Source organism: Poecilia formosa, unplaced genomic scaffold (genome assembly GCF_000485575.1).
Source record: "Poecilia formosa unplaced genomic scaffold, Poecilia_formosa-5.1.2 Scaffold169, whole genome shotgun sequence".
Taxonomy (NCBI): domain Eukaryota; kingdom Metazoa; phylum Chordata; class Actinopteri; order Cyprinodontiformes; family Poeciliidae; genus Poecilia; species Poecilia formosa.
In genome coordinates, this window is record NW_006800108.1 from 1174623 (window position 1) to 1191671 (window position 17049).

A 17049-nucleotide genomic window follows, 5' to 3' on the forward strand; every position below is an offset into this window, starting at 1 on the left:
GACGTCATTCCTAGAGTTTCAACTTCCGAGGTAAATAGAAGATTGAGGTGAGGAGCGACTATATTGGATCTCGAAGAAAGCGCTACAGGAATTCTGACTTTCCAAGTGGGAGAAGGTGACAAAAAAATGGAGGTTAATTTTTTGTTTATATTCTCTAACAAGACAAATTAACAGTTAATACTGTTTTGTAGCTTTTAACTGGATTAAAACGGGGGAATAATTTCGCTCTCTTTAAGCTAGCTTGAATCTTGATCAACTCGACGGTCTAGCTTTTCGGCGGCCATATTTGTTCCCAGCAACCGACTTAATTTCGCATCAATGAGAATTTAAAATAAGTTGGATATAAAAGAAAGATAGAAAGAAATTGATAAAGGTAAGTTTTAGTTGTGTGTGTAAATCAGAAGTGACTTTAAAGATTTGTAAAAACATGAAAATGCGCATATGCACTTGGTAAACCAGGAGCAGGTTTCATGCTTCTTTTGCATAAAATGACCCTTTAAAATGAGTAAAGAAATTTTGTTTACTGAAAAATGATGTACTTATATTTTGTGCTATTTAGCTATATGTGCTCCGATAATTTCCGAGTTTATTTGGATATAAAAAAAATGTTCTTTTAAGAGTTGCATGGACGGATTTTGCCACCAGATGGCAGCGTTGGGCCATGTTTGATGAAATGGTATTTTACAGAAAGAGCAATGACGCTGTGGCATAGAATTTCGATTAATCTTAATTTATTGCAAATATTTTAGCCTCTACATGTGGAAAAACTGGTAAAGACCTTGTTCAAAAAGGCATGCCTCCATTTCTAAATTATTCTCCTCTTTGTATTGGTCTAGCTCATAAAAATCCCATTAAAATGCACCAGGGTTTGTTGTGTGATTCGGCTCAGACCACCTTAAATAAATAAAAGAGAGGTCCATTTTTATCGGACTTGCTTAAGAAATAAAAGAACACTAGGACTCCATTTGTGAAGCCTTTAACAGGCTCATTTAACCAATGAAAAGGTTTGGTGTCCGTCCTTAAGGCCATAGAGCTTACCTCCATAACTTACCTCCAGATGTTGGGATTGGTGGAGTGTACTCAGACCTATGACCCTGGAGTCAGAAGGTCACAGAGGAGTGAATAGTGGCTAGTCTTTAAGGGCTTTGCTTTCTTTCTACAGACGTGTGGCTCACTAATTGGGGGTCCACCTCCTCACACCCCAAGTGTGAAGCGGTCAATGCCAGAAAATGACTGGTGGTGTGAGCTGGAGATACTGGGACTCAGAAATAAGAGATGTGTATTTCATTGGAGCTGTTTATTTTAATCTTTAAGATAGGATAGAGTAATTCTGATTCATCGAATGATTTCAGTAATTAATACCATAATCCTTTCTTTAAAATGTTTGATAGACTATTTCTAGTAAAGTGAATATAACTTCATTTCATTGGGAATATAAGTATGAATATAAATCCCCACTTCCTTGTTTCTCTAATGGGAGTAGATCAAATCAGATCCTGTTGTTCTATTTAAGGGCAAATTTCCTGTTTATAGATTAAGGGTTGAAGTTCTTTGTTGGGAACAGAAGATATTCTCTGAATTTACCAATACTAGTTGTAAAAACTAACTACCTAGTTCCTACCCGCCTGCAAAAGGAAAACACAAAAGGCCCTAGAAGAGGTTGGAAAGGCGTGCCAAGCTGGCTGGGAACCTCAGCAACCAGCGTTACCCACAATCCTTCACCCCCACGTTGCTGCCCACTGGAACACAAACAACCTTTGTTGCTTCTCTCATTTGTGAATTCCAGTTTTGGGAGGGAAAATGTGTTTTGTTTTGTGTGTGTGTGTGTGTGTGTGTGGGGGTGTGTGTGTGTGTGTGTGTGTGTTTGTAGTAAGTATTTGCAGCCTCCCTCTTCCTCTAGTTTTGACACAACTATAAACTGAGGTTTACACTTGATGAAAAGCATCGAGTTCATTGGGAGAAATGTAGACTTTTGCTTGTATAAGGTTCCTTTAAGGGTTACATATTTCATAATTATTCTTTTTTGACACCTTGAGCTTCAATTTGTATAGAAAATTGCTCTGACATTTGTGAAAATACTGTCTAATAACCATGTCTAAGGTCTATTTAAATTATGTACCTAATTACATGTTTTGTTTTAAATTCACAGATTCTGGTTAGTACTTTTTAGACTCTGTTGCCACTTTATAAAATCAGCCAAGCTGCAGGTCAACTACTTAAAAATCTGATTCCTTTCCTGTACATTAAATGCATCATAATGGAAAACTTCTTCTTCTGTAGTATATTGAATTATTTCACATTTTTTAGAAGAAAAATCAGATAAAAGTAAAGTGTACATGCTGGTTTCTCTCTTGATGTCTGTTTCTAAAAGCGGGACAGATTATTAGAAACATAAATGGATAGAAACATCATTTATTGTCCTGTAAAGTGAAATTTATTTTATGTTGCCGTCTTTCTTTATTGAAGAAAAAACATTTTTAAACTTGAGCTCGTTCAGAAAAGTCTGGTAATTTTCTTTATTTAATTAGCTTTTTTTTATTTTTATTTTTAACTGCTGCTACAAGAGTGTTGATCTAATAATTTTAAAACAAATCAAATGTAAGTTTTGGCATGAAAGCATTTGAAACATTTAGTTTTTTGCTGATTTAATCCGCGCTCGGATGCGTCTCCCCTGTAGCTGCGGAGCCACACATGTCCAGCAGGGGGCAGTCTGGACTGGAGGTCCAGATCCGATTCAGATCTTTTCGGATTTCAGGCATTTCTGTTCTCCAAACTCCAAACTATTTCCTATTAATGTATTTTGATATTAAACTACTTCTAAATGTTGATATTGAGTAAAATTGTTCTATGAGTAAAGCTGCATTGTGACATCAAAATCTTGTTTATCAGGTAGATTTAAACTGAAAGGTGAAGCTTGGATTGTTAAATTGAAAATTATGTGTAAAAATGTACATTTTAGAGCCATTTCTCCGTCATTCATCTGGAACATCGTCATTTATCTGATTCATGTTCGTATTTTCTGCCTATTTTGAGCAACAAGGACAGAAAGTCATTTGTTTCTACCAGTTAAGCAGACGTGTCTGTCAAGCTGATTTAAATAAACTCTGTTCTGACCATGTTAGAATCACCACCGAGTGTGTGTGTTTTCTTAATGTGCTGCTGCGATGCATTAACATGTGAAAGCATGGAGTTCCTGTGAACTTATTTGACCTCTGACCTCTCCTCTGTGTCTCAGATAACAAATAGCTGCAGCTGAGGCGGAGGCTTACTGGTCGGTTCTCACCCACAGACTCCAGACTGGGACATGTCTGCTCAGAAGCATCTCTGAGTGGGTAAGAATAAGTGATTATTTTAAGTGATTCTGACTTGTTTTGATCGTTAATGACTTCTTCAGACACACTCGGTGTTGTTTAAGCACCAGCTCTGAAAAGAAAGAAACCCCTCTGTCAGTTCTCAGGTTTTAACATATATGGTGATTTGCAAAAGTATTCTTACATCTTGTTGTGTTACAAACATAACTATTGCTACATTTGACTGGGATTCTGTGTGACAGACCCATAAACAGAAGGTCATAATTCTGAAATGTGATGTTTTCTGAGCTTTATGGACGAAGAAAGACGTCCAGAGGAAGTCCTCTCTGCAGTGGGTACAGCAAAGATTTGGAAGAAGATGTAATGAAGGGTGTTTTCACCTTAAGGCCCGGTTGCAGCTAATGTGGTTCACTTTCACACTCCACTGAATCAAATGATCCAAACCCTTTGGAAAAACAGTTCCCCTCCTTGCCTGTGGTGGCGCTGCACCAAGAACTACTGAATGAAACAACAGAAAAAACGTCTGATGAAAACACTGAGCACAACTTCCTTCTTCATGAAATGAAAACAAAAATGGAGTGGCGTCAAGTCTTAGTGGTTGTAGGATTTCTCTTTTGTTTTTGGCTAAAAGCAACAACCTATTTTTCCAGCTAACGCGTTTGTTTTGCTTGTATTTACCCAGAATGCTCTGTGCTGTAGTCCACTTCCTGGTTTTGGAGCGGTTTCTGGTCACATTTGCATTCAAATCTCACCAGAGTTCACTTCAACCGAACCGAGACCCGGGTTTTTAGGTGGACCCGAGTTCCCTGTTTTGGTTCATTTTCTTCTGTGATGGAATATATGAGTATTTCAATATTACCTAAGTATTCATTTGTCTCGCAGTTCTGCTAATCAATCATTATGTTTTAGCAAAACTGAAATAAGAGCTAAAAATAGTTTAATCTTACTACCAACTTCACATCATCTGTAGATTTGTTTTTCTCTTTGTGACATATGATTACTAGTTATTCTAGTGATTAGTTTGACTATTCATCGGATAAAAATTGGCACATTTCTCTGATTTTTAAGCTTTTTTTATACAATACTAGAAACACATTTTAAAATACAAATAAACAAATAATCCAATTAACTTTTTTTAAAAAGAAAATAAAAATTTAATTGCCTAAAATGCAATAGCATTCATAGGCTTGATGATTTGTAGTAATAGATGGATCTGCAGCTAGAAATGTTTTCACCATCAACATGTGAAAACCTCAGCCATTTCTGGTTGCATCAATACAGTGTAGTGCTGATGTGTTGATTATTTTTGGATTAACTAATTAGTAACTGCACAGAATTTTGTCTTACAAAACAAAGAGCTAAAACTATGGCACGTTAAGGTAGATTTTATTGAAGTCTCGAAGTCCAAATCCCATTTAGAAGAACAAGAGAAACAATCAATAAAATAAGAGAATAAAAAAGTACATAAAAATCCCCTAACCGTTCAGGAGGCAGTCATACCAAAGTACAGATGAGTGTCTTACTATATTTAACGTTAGTCAACAGTAGAGAAATTCCACTATTAGACTTGTTTAAATGGCAAATAAATTTATACATAATCTTTCTTAAAGCAGCCATTAAAGAGCTGAAACGAGCAGATACTAACAGTTCACCGGCACCGGCCCATCTTGCCTGCATCGTTATAAGCCACCTTCAACCTCTGAAGACTGGCTTCATTAAAAATGCATGACAAATTATTATTATTTTTTTTTATCTTAAATGCAAAATTATAGATTTTTTTTGTACAGTTTTGGCTTAATTATTGTTCTAACTATGTTGCTCTTTTGAGTCTGCATACTATGGTTATTGATTAACTGATTACTAAATTAGTTGATGGTTACTTTAATAATCTGATTAATATTCTCAGTCCTAATCTTGCGCCAGTTGCCATCATCTTCACCCAGTGAAAAGCTTTTACCCCGTTCAGATGTTCCAGGTAGTGAGTGTCAACGATTCTTCTTTTTTTAAAATTTGTTTAAAAAAGAAAACTGTCCCAGACAGGCAGACATTCCTGCACACAGCCAGAACGCAGACATGTTCACAGGTTCTCACAGCCCAGACACACACACACACACACACACACACGCTCACACACCCTCAGTGTGACGCAGACGATCTGAAGGGCCTCATCGCGCCTGCCTTTCTCTGCCTGTCTGATCCGTCTGACCCGGCCCTTTTATACATCTAATTAAGCAGTCAGACCCTCCACCATGCCATGACAAACTCATGGCTGATTTCTCACCATGTTTTGTGCCTGTGTCTTAGTCTGGATGGATCTGTTATTTATCGTAATCTGACGCATTGTTTTCCCATCGAGCGGTGTGTGTGTGTGTGTGTGTGCGTGTGTGCGTGTGTGTGTGTGTGTGTGAGAGAGACAGGGAGAGAGAGAGGGAATAATTCAGAAAATGTTCAGTAGGAGCCACCAGACGCTTTCAGTGGAGGGTGAATGACTTTAGTCTGAATTTCAGACAGTGCTGAATATTGAGGCAGCAGCTTCCCATGCAGCGTCTGCAGCACAAAAAAACATGGAGTCTGTTGTTCCAGCGTTAGCCTGGTTAGCACGCGCCTAATCGCAGACCTCCACGGTCCACTGGGGACGGCGACACGCTCCGACCTCCTGTCTGGATGTCCGAGGACGCCGCTCCCAGCTGAGACCTGACCTCTGACCTCCCATCAAAAAAACGGCAGAGAGGTTAAACTCAGCAAACCAGCAAGTCAACAGGCTCTTTATCAGGACATGACCTCTTCGTCCCTGTGGAGAAGTTAGGAAACACCAGGAAAGAAAACGGGTTTTTCTTTCTCTGGTTCTTCAGTTGCTGACATGATTTTAAAAAATAGACTGAAAAATTTACAATTAATTTAGATTTTCTGAGTCAAGTTTTTTTTTTTTTTTTTAATTTCCAGCAGAAATCTTTCTCTCCTTCTTTCTTTCGTTCTTTCTTGATATTTTCTCTGGTTTTTACTTGGTTTATTTCTTTCTGTTGTTTTATCAATCTTTTTTGCTCTTGCTTTGTTTCTTTGTTCTTTCTTTGTTTCTTTCTCCTTTTTTGCTTTATTTCATTATTCCTCTTTCTCAGTTTTTTTCCTTTTCTCAGTTTTTCTTTTCTATTTCCTTGTTTGGCTGTCTTCTACCCTTCTTTTTTCTTTCTTTCTTGCTATTTTCTGCCTTTCATGCTGGGTTTATTTCTTTCTCTCCTTATTTTTTCCATCTTTCTTGCTCTTGCTTTGTTTCTTTCTCATTTTTTCTTTCTTTTTTCCTTGTTTCTCTTTTCTTGCTTTATTTAATGATTTCTCTTTTCCTTTTCTATTTCTCTTCTATTTGCTTGATTTTTTTTTCTTTTACCACTTTGTTTTTACTTTCTTCTTCTCTTTCTCTCTATTTCTTTTTGTTTCATCTTGTTTCTTTCTTTTCTTCTGTCGTTCTCTGTTTTTCTTCTTTTTTCTCTCTCTCTCTAAATATTTATAAAAGAGTATTTCTCACCTTTCAGGTTCTGTTTGTGGATTTTAGTCACATTTAGATGCTTATTATTATGGCTCTTTTTATATCATAAATTAACGGCGATCAAACAAACTTTTGAGCATCACTTTTATTAGCCACACAAAGTAAAGATTTGCATTGGAAAAAATAAATCACTAAAATAGAACCTGCTGAGCAACATGAAGTAGGCTAAAGCATCTAAAACTAGCAACATTGAAGATGAGAAATAAAGTCACTCACACTTTAAATCACAGGATCATTATGAAGATAATTTTTAGTGGAAACTTTTTAAAATACCTGAAAATTGATAACAGGCTCATGCCTTTTGTCAGTCTGTATTGTCCACATAGTTTTCATATGAACACCTGCTGATTTTCATATATATATTTTTAGCTTTTTTCATCCTTTCTGCCACAATGCTTCCCCCATATTAGCAGAAATTAGTCGTGTTAAATCAGGAGGGTGTGTCGGCACATAAAGCTAACAGCAGGATTTCACAGGTGTCTTTATGGGAAATCCCAGTGGCCTGGCAGGAAGCACAGCCACAATCAAAGGGTTCAAAGGTCAAACAACTTGTGGATTTAAAAGACTATCAGTGAGAGTCACAGAGAGAACCCTCCTCCATTCACCACAGTCTTTGGAGAGAGGTCATGAGCAGGGAGATGTGACCTTTGTCCAGCTGCCCTGGGGTCACATTTCTTTATGTTGCACTTAATTTTTGACCTCGGACATGTTGAGGCTCTTTATTAACTGCACATTATGTTTGGAAGGGATGTTCATTTAAATAAAATGTTTAGATCTGTGGACAGTTTTACTATAAATACTGATGATTTCAGACATTTAAAATAAAAAGAAATCAAGTTATATCTCTTTTATGTATTATTTCTTAAATCAACTTATTGTAAAATGTTCTTACTAATAGCCAGAAGAGGCATAAAACAATTATTCAGATGCTTATCTGAACAGTTTTGTTTGCTAGATTTTAATTACAATATCATTCATTTACAAAAGATTTCTTAGTTTATATTTCTAAGTCAATAAGACCAAAATCTTTTCCTTTTTATGAACTCAAAAGTGTATAAAAATGTATTATATTTTCTTATGAAGTGTTTTGAATTGACTTATTGTACAGCATTTTTTCAACTCATTCAAATTGTTCCACAGTTTTACTCCTTGCACTAAAATGGTACGCACGCTTTTTCTCTGGAAATCGTACTTTCTTGTTTCTATTGGCAATAATATCTTTCTAGCTTTAACAAACTGGACCAAAACCCAGATATCAGTCACTACATGGAAAAGTGATCAACAGTAAAATAGTTATGAGACGTTTTGTTTTTGTCCCATAAAGAGTCGGTAGGAAAAAAAACAACAAAAACCTCTGAAATTAAAATAAAACGGCTCAAATTGTTTCAATCTGGCAGCAACATAAATGTTTTAATGAATTTTAGCTCAGATAAGAACTTTTCTGAATAAACATTTGATACAAATTCATCTGAATCGTTTCTAAGGAAAGTGAGCAACAGTGTTTTTATCAAACAGAAATATCAAAATTCCCTTTGCCTAAAGCTTTCTAGTATTTAAATTTAAAAAAGTAATTCAAAACCTTTTTTTCAGTTAATAAGTGATAAAATGAGTAAATTAGTTAAGTTATCTGAATCTAACTCAAGTATTTTTTTTTAATTTTTAGCTAATTTTGATCAGTAGTCTGCTAAGGTTGAGCATTTATTGTGTTATCATTTATTGATAAGAATTTTGATTTGTTATTGTCACAATGAATTCCAACTAATAACTTAAAAAAAAACTAAACTGTCTATATTGTCAAAATTGTTATTTTTAATATTTACTCCATAGTTTGTCCAATGAGAGTATGAGTAAATATTCAGAAGAAATAAAAAAAAATCTAATTCTAAAATACTTTATTAATCCCAAATATCAATAAATTTTAAATTATGATTCAATGTACAGTTTAGTGATACAAATCATACTTTTTATGTGATTGGTGTACTACAGAAGCATATTATAAATTTATATTTTGGCGTCACTTCTTATAGTGTTTTAAAATCAGTATTTATGTTTGTTATGCTCTGAACGCTGCTTCATGCAGTCACAACCATATATTTATCCACAAAATAAGTAATAAATAGTTACTGTCACACTTTATGACAATACTATCACAAAATATCGTGATGAAACTTTAAGTCCTTATCACCCACTTCTAGTCGGTACCTTTAAAAATGACCATTTGCAGTTAATTAGTTTGCTAAAGTTTATTTTTTTGTGCCACACACCAAAAAAGGAGCCAATCCTCCATTCACACAGAAACAAACACCTTTCAAACATAAAGTGTCGTCTTTTTGAAACATTCTGAGTAACTGAAATACTTAATACTTAGATAAATACTGTAGGTTATCTGTAAAATAAATCTGGGTAAACATCAGGGACTGTACCAAACAAAAAGTGCATTTTATTTTCAGTTTCATTTAAAACACAGGAAACATTTTCAGTTTCCTTCTGGGACTGAATTAAACTGTTTCTAAAGCTGAAAGCAAAGAACCAGATCTGGGCTGACCTCTGGTTTTTTATTTCATGTCACGTAAAAACACATGAAATATTTGTGTTTCTGACTAAACTTTGCCCTCGCTTAGTTCCAGGATTTCTCTGCAGCTGTTTTATCTTCATCACGAGGATTTGCAGTTGAACTTGAACCCAGTTCCCGCTCTCCCCTCGCGCTGCCTGATTTCACACCGTCCGCCCCTCCCCGCCGCAGCACCATGCCCGTCTTTGTGAAGCTGTCTTCCTTGACTTTTTGCATCCCCCGTCTGGCCTGGCGCAACCTCTCCCTTTTACCGCCGCCACCTCCTTCCCCCCTCCGTTCAGCCATTCTTCACTTCTGGGGCCGGGAGGGGCTCCGGGAGACGGCCTGCGGGGACTCGCAATACAGAATGCTAATCATCCCCTCGGCGACACTTCCCACGATTTTCCTCTCAGACGTGGGCTTTTGTTTCGTTATTGATTCTATCGCAATCAGACAGTTCCCGCAACTTTCCTGCCGTCTGGGGCCGGATCCGTAACGCCGCTCGGAGTGCGAGACGCACTGTTCAGATGGCGCTCTTTTTAACGACCTCTGGCATTGTCTCTATTAAACAACAGCTGTAATTATATCTGTTCAAACCTTTTGTTACTTGGGCCAAAATTGTCGACTCAAAAGTAAAACTCATATCAAGCAAATTAAGTATTCCTACTTTTTTGTGAAATGGATGTTGTTCTTTTTTTCTTTACTTTCTTTAATGCATTTATCTGCAATTGTCATTGCTGTCTGCTAGACAAATTTCCCCTTAAGGACAATAAAGTTGATCTAATCTAATCTAGTCACTGTAGTTCCAAAACTTAAAAATGCATTTTGTACATTTGCTGTACTAAAATGTAGTTTTCAGTTTCTTTTTTAGGTAATAAGAGCAGAATTTGAGTCACTGTCTTTCAAAACAGTTGCTATATTTAGTTTAAGAAGTTAAAAGCTGATCTGGGTACAGCGAAGTCGGCTTTTTGGTGAAAGCCTGGATAAATGTGGTTCTACTAATTGTAAAGGTTTGGCTATAAAAGTAACCAAGTTACTCAGTTTAATCCTTAAATCAAACTTTTTGTCGAATGAGCCAAAATTTTCGAGTCAAAGACCAAAAAAAAAAAAAAAAAAAAAAACTAAAAAAAAAAAAAAAGAACGAATTTTTTTTAATGAAATGGCTGTTATTCATTATAGATCCAAAGTTTTTAAAAAGCATTTTGCACTTTTGCTTTTATCAAAATAAGGGCATCAAGTTTTCAATTTCTTTTGGGCTTGATTTAGCCTTTCGTACAAGATTTGAGTCACTTTATTTCAAAAATACTTGCTATATTTAGCTAATTTTAACAAAAATCTAAAAAATAAAAGATGATCCAGGTGCAGCAAAGTCGAGTTTTCTAAAAAAAAAAGTCTCTGGATCAACAAAAGCTCGGTTATTCAGCTCTGGAAAAATGAAGAGTCCACTGCACTGAACCCCATTGAAAACCTCCTGGTTATTCCACCAAATACTGATTCCTGAACTGAGTTAAAACATCAGTATTGTTGTTTTTAAATGAATATAAACTTTTCTTTGCATTATTTGAGGTCTGAAGACTCTGTATCTGTTTAATTATTTTAACCATTTCTCATTTTATGCAAATACTAAATATTTGCTTGGAATTTCAAATACATGTCAGAAATTCATAGAATAAAAGAACAATGTTCATTTTGCTCAAACATAAACCTATAAAGAGTAAAATCAGAGAAACTGATTATTTTAAGTGGTCTCTTATTTTCTTCCAGAGCTGTAAAGAGATGAATCTTTTGTGTTTGACTTCACTTTTTTCATGTAAGATATTTAATTTGGTAGTAGTTTTACCCTGATTACAAATAATACCTCTGTTTGCATCACTTGTGAAGGACAAATTTGAACCACGTTTGAATTGCAGTTGGCGGCCGCACAAAATCAGTCCGTGGGCCACAAATGGCCCCTGAGCCGCATTTTTGACACCCACGTCTTAAATGTTGAGTCAGTGGGAGTGTGAAAGGCATTTCCCATTCCTTATCCTGATCAGTTTCTGTAAAGTTTAACCTAGATTCAGTTATTTTTATGTTCAAATCTTTTATCCAGTGACTGTTTGCATCCATCTGGGAAACTTTTTCCTGTAATCTTCTACCTGTTTTAGCTACTTTTATTCTGCCAATGTCTCTTTAAAGCCACATTGTACTGTATTCTTGAGAGAAATGATTGAGTTGACATTTCCTCCTGTGACGTCTGCTCTTTATTTTAGTGCCTTTTAATTTAAATGTGCCCATTAATTAAGGTATAGAATCAGAACCTGCTGAAGGCGCTAAAGGTCAGCCAGTCCAGCACATGTGCTCGCAATAATTGAAACACAAGTCTGTTTTATCATACTGATTGTAATTTCTAATTATATATACCAGGTTTTTTATGAAAAAGGGTATCATTATCCTTGCAGAATTGATCAGTTTGTACTTACAAATAAGGTGAATTTAGAGAAAGTAGAAAATAATTTAAGGAAATAAATTTATATGGAAACTATAGCATCATTATTCTGTTAAAAATTAAAATGATTTACAAACTGATTACCCTTTGAATCCAAAATAGTTTATTGTAAAGGGAGTGAAAATGCTCATGATTAACTGCAGGGGTGTCCAAAGTGCGGCTCGGGGGCCATTTGTGGCCCTTGGACTGAATTTGTGCGGCCCCAGCTCCAGTTTAAGGATGATCCAAATTATGTAGATGGAGACTTTTTATTTTTAATCAGGGTAAATTTACTACCAACATAATTTACTTATAGTTGAAAATGTTAAGTACAGCACAAAGTATTCGTCTTTTTATAACCAAACTTTTACAACGAGACTTTTACTGGAAAGTCAACTTTGCTGCACTCAAACCAGCTTTTATTTTATTTAATAATGAAAACTAGATGCTTTACTGTTAATACACCAAATGTTCAAAATCCTTCTGCAATGAAAAACATTACTTTCTTACAAAAAAACAAACTAAACAAAAATATCAGACCTTTACTAACTTTATTTTAGTTTTCTTTTTATCTTCTTCTGAAGTTAGATTGTTTTAGTTTGTTTCTGTCCAAAGTGTCCCCCGCCTCTCATCCACCATCAGGCTGCAGCTTTAGCTTTTGCTAACAGCAAAAAAAAAAAAAAAAAAAAAAACAGGATTTTTTTTTTTTTTTGTCTCATAAGATGAAGATATGACTGTCTAAAAGGGGGATTATGTTTGTGATGCTCAGCCTGAACTTTGACCCCGGAGTGTTTGTGATCACGCTTCCAGATGTTTTTAAAAGCAGCGCTGCAGCAGCTGGATCCACTGGGCTGCACGTCGTTTCCAGCAGCTGCGGCACAAAACTTCACCCAGACATGATTTTAAAATCTGCGCTCTGTAATTAGTGTCTGTGTTTAGCATTCAACGTGTTGTACAAACATTTAGCACACGACTGTTTCCATGTCCCTGCAGTTTATACGATGGATTTTCTTGTTTCCTGTCTGTTAGCTACATTGATGCTAACCGTGAGTTTCCCTAAACGGATTCACCCTTAAACTTACTGAAGGGTTTATGATGCCATATTTCTTCTTGTTCAGCTTCCTGTTGTAGGTTTTCTGCTCTGGTTGACGTCGTTGTTGTTGCTGACCCAGTTTGGGCCAGAGATGATCTGTTGGACGGATGACTTCACATTCGACTGTAGATCATGTTGGTGAATAACTGTGAGGTGTATTTCTCCTCCACTGCCATGCTAGACGTTAGTTCTCAGACTTTCTGCTTGTTTTAAATCAGAAGTGACTGGGTGCATTGTGGCTAAACATCAACACCGGGGCGTCCAATGTGAGGCCATTAATCAGAAATGTAAGAACAGTCTAAACTTGTAGTTGTCCAGTTCGAGGAAAAAAATATAAGACAGACAATATAACATGTCCAAAAGAAAAACGTAAGGTAGAACACAAGTTTTCTCTTTTAATTAGATTTATTTCATTTGTAAAAACAGTTTTGCTAAAATGCTGACATCCCATTTCATAAACTTTCCAAAGTAAAGCGATAGTGAGCCAAAAACACAAAAATAATGTTGAAAACAACTGCTTGTTGTTATTATTTTAATCTGCTAACCTTTAAAAACCTTTAAAACATTTTTATGTTTTGCAATAATTTGTTGAAGGCTAAATTATGCTGCTGCTATCATTTTTAGTTTCAGGTAAAAATGAAAACATAAAATACTTTTTGCAAAAACAGGAATACTAAAACGTTTCTGGCCCCTGGAGTTGTTTCATCATGCCAGAAGGTTTTGGACCCCTCTGACCTCCAGTCTGGCCTCATCTTTCGAAAAGGTGATGGATTCAAAAAGACCTCCTAAACCCAGAACATCATCGGTTTTCAGAGACAAAACGTTTTCTCTTGTTCGTCCTTCCAGTTTTTCACCGTGATCTGTAATATTTCTCCTGGTAACTGTACCGTATGCGCTGCAGCTCTTGAGGATTTTTTACAATTATTTTGAGGACTGAATGGTCTGACTTTAGGGTTCACATTAGAAACAGTTTTAAACGTTTTCCACTTGTGAATAATTATCTCTCTCTTGAAACTATTGATTTTTTTGTGCACACAGTTTTGCATAAGTCAAGGTTTCCCCTAGAAAACCTGCTAACCCCGGTGGTTGGGAGCTCAGCAGTCATTCAGCTCGTGTTTTTGAGTTAAAAAATTATTTAAAAATTTTTTAAAAATGCAAACATTTTAAAAAGACTTAAATAAGCAAGGCTAAGCCTGATGGAGGCACAAGTAAATCCTAGTGGCCCGCCAGGCTTATTATACGCTGTGGGAAACCCTGGAAGTGACCTCACAACTATTCCTAGATTGATGGGCAGCAACAATTGCTGCTCTATGGTCACTGTTCCTGTTGTTTTTTTCCAGTAAACTGTGCAAATTCCCACTTTTATCTAAGAGCTCCCACTAATCCTGACCAAGCAATCAATTGTATTCGATCTTCATCTGGCTTAAATCATCTGGAAGCAACAAAGATGTGACTTTATTTCCTCAAAAACTAATGGAATCTGTTGCTTTTGTTCTCTGGAGATTGTTTTATTTACCCGTAACCTTTCATTGATAAATCTAAAACCACTTTTGAAGTGTTGATTGCTACTAGAATAAAAAAAAAAACATCCATGCAGGATCTTCTTCCTGCATGTGCTAAAATGTGGCACCATGCAGTCATTTAAGTCAACTGAATTTGCCTTAATTACATTTGTGGTTCATTAGAAACAATGATTTTGATTGTTGAACTTTGAACAAAATTGATCAATTCCTTATAATTAAATACTGATTGTCTTGAACCCTGAGATGAGATTTTGATTATTTAGACTCGTCTCTAAATAAACCAAACTTTACTGATCAAAAGTGATGATACACATACAAACTTCACACAGGAGCCGATGAATGTCTTATTGTAAACATCAATACTTTTATTGATTTACATTAGAAACCGCTGCATAGGACAGTTCAGGATATGTGCAAACTCAACTTCTAAAATTTCTAAGAGGAAATTATTAATAGTGCAATATTGTGTAATTATTAGTGCCTTTAAACAGTTTTTTCTGATTAAAATCAGTTGCACGTGTTCACATTACAACAAAATGAGACTTTTTAACATTTTGAATCAGTAATTTATACATATTTGTGGAACAAAAACTCATGTTTAATTTTCATTTTTCTACATTGCATTGTGCTCATATAGTGCAAATCAAGCCTGAACATCTAACCTTTTTAGTGCAAATCTAACTGATCTGTGCAAATTATTTTCAATAACACATACTACAAAAAAATATTGTATTTTCTTTTCCTTGCATAGACAAAGTTTCTTTATGTAGCTCTGATTGCATGCACACAAAGTCCCTGCAGAGTAAGCGTGCAACATAAAGTCTTACGATACAGATGCACATTAAACATTTACACTTTTAAACATCTAAAACAAAACCTTTCTGCAAACTGCTTCAATTAGTGCAAAATTTCAAGAAACAAATGCTACATTCTCAGTCAGAAATAATAATAAATTTTTATCCTGAGTAAATAAAGTAAATGTAACAAGTTTGACATAAAATCAGAGATGACTGCTGAGAGTCCTAAGATTGTCAACAAACTGAAACATTCAGATTCACACGGGACAAATATTTATCACCAAGTATAAGACTTAAACGCTAAGGAAACTAAAGAAATTAAGATAAAGATGAAAAAAAGTTATTCCTAAAATAAAACAGATCTAAAACTTGACTACTTAAAATCACTAATTTTGTCAATTTCAGATTTTTTTAACATAAAAATACATAAGTATGACCAACATCTCAGCGGAATTGTTTTGTTTGCGAGAGAGATGCTGATCTGAGCTCTGACCTACATTAAAATCTAGTCCAGATGTTTCCTGAACATCTGTGCAGGGCGGCTTCCCAGAATCCATTACTCTGTCCTTTGTATCGTTTGACTTATCCAACATGTCGAACGGTCGGTGTTTTCTGCATCCAACCGAACGATGTGAGCTGATTTATATCAGGTTGTTTTGTTTGAGATCTTTTCTTCAGCTTCAGTCGTTGAGCAGTTTGTTGTAAAACTCCTCTGGATTAGAAACCTTAGGGGAGGAAATAAAAGGATTAAAAACGTTAAAAGCTGTCAGCCAATAAGATTTCAGTAAATCCCATTTTGTGCATCCTTCTGAAAAGTGATGCATCATCAAATGTTTTAATTTTTATCATGTAAAACCCCAGAAAAACTAAAGGAAGTGCATTATATCCTCTATAGAGGTATTATTCATCAGAATCGGGCAGTTCCTCTGCACGATGCGCAAAAGACACAAATCGTAGGAATGTTTCTTCAACTCAAGGTGAGGTGCTTTTTTTATGTTGTTACTGCAATACGTTGAATTAAGTTAGCTGCCTTTGCTCGCTTATAAAAATGCTAACCCACAGCATTATGCCGCCACCACCATGTTTCACTGTGGGGATGATTTCTTCAGGGTGATATAAAATACAGCTCTGAAAAACGTAAGAACCCACTGCACTGAACCACATTAAAAACCTCCTGTTATTCAACCAAATGTTGATTTCTGACTCTTCCTGAGTTAGTATTGTTGTTTCTAAATGAACATCGACTTGTTGTCATTGCATGATTTGAGGTCTGATAGCACTGCATGTTTTTATTTTCTGCAAATAAATACTAAATTTCTGCTTGTAATTTCAGAGATATGTTGTCAATAGTTTATAGAATAAAAGAACAATGTTCATTTTACTCAAACATAAATGTATAAAAAGTTAAATCAGAGAAACTGATCATTTAAGTGGTCTCTTATTTCCAGAGCTGTATATATAGGGCTGAAAAAATTAATCAGATTAATTGTGATGAATCAATTATTGAAATGATTGTCAACTAATGTATTAATTGTTTACTGTTGTATGCGGACTCTGATAAAGGCCATTTGCTGAAAGAACAACAAATTCAGAGCAATAATTAAGTCAAAACTGGACAAAATCTATACATTTTGTAGTTAAGATGAAAAAAAATATTTTCTACCCAGAACTCCTCAAGCGGCTTCAAATGCTTTAAAATAATTTCCTAGTAAGTACATTTTGCAACTATTCACGGTTTAATCCAAGAAATAGTCAACAGATTATCT

At 35.4% G+C, this 17049-nt stretch overlaps 2 long non-coding RNA genes across 5 annotated transcripts in view; one reads left to right on the forward strand and one right to left on the reverse strand.

Moving 5' to 3' along the window:
• LOC107837721 (uncharacterized) overlaps positions 1–17049 on the forward strand; it is a 25331-nt gene continuing 8282 nt past the window's right edge. Inside the window, exons 1-3 of one of the 4 annotated variants that reach the window (XR_001663764.1) lie at positions 1–132; positions 3236–3332; positions 9474–10047. This is a non-coding gene — a long non-coding RNA (uncharacterized LOC107837721). Of the gene's footprint in view, positions 133–3235; positions 3333–3993; positions 4228–9473; positions 10048–17049 lie in introns of those variants that run through there. The other 3 variants (XR_001663763.1, XR_001663766.1, XR_001663765.1) reach the window with 3 other exon arrangements.
• The window catches only part of LOC103146858 (uncharacterized), a 14063-nt gene continuing 11836 nt past the window's right edge, over positions 14823–17049 (reverse strand). The window contains exon 3 of the long non-coding RNA XR_477189.2: positions 14823–16008. This is a non-coding gene — a long non-coding RNA (uncharacterized LOC103146858). The remainder of the gene's footprint in view (positions 16009–17049) is intronic.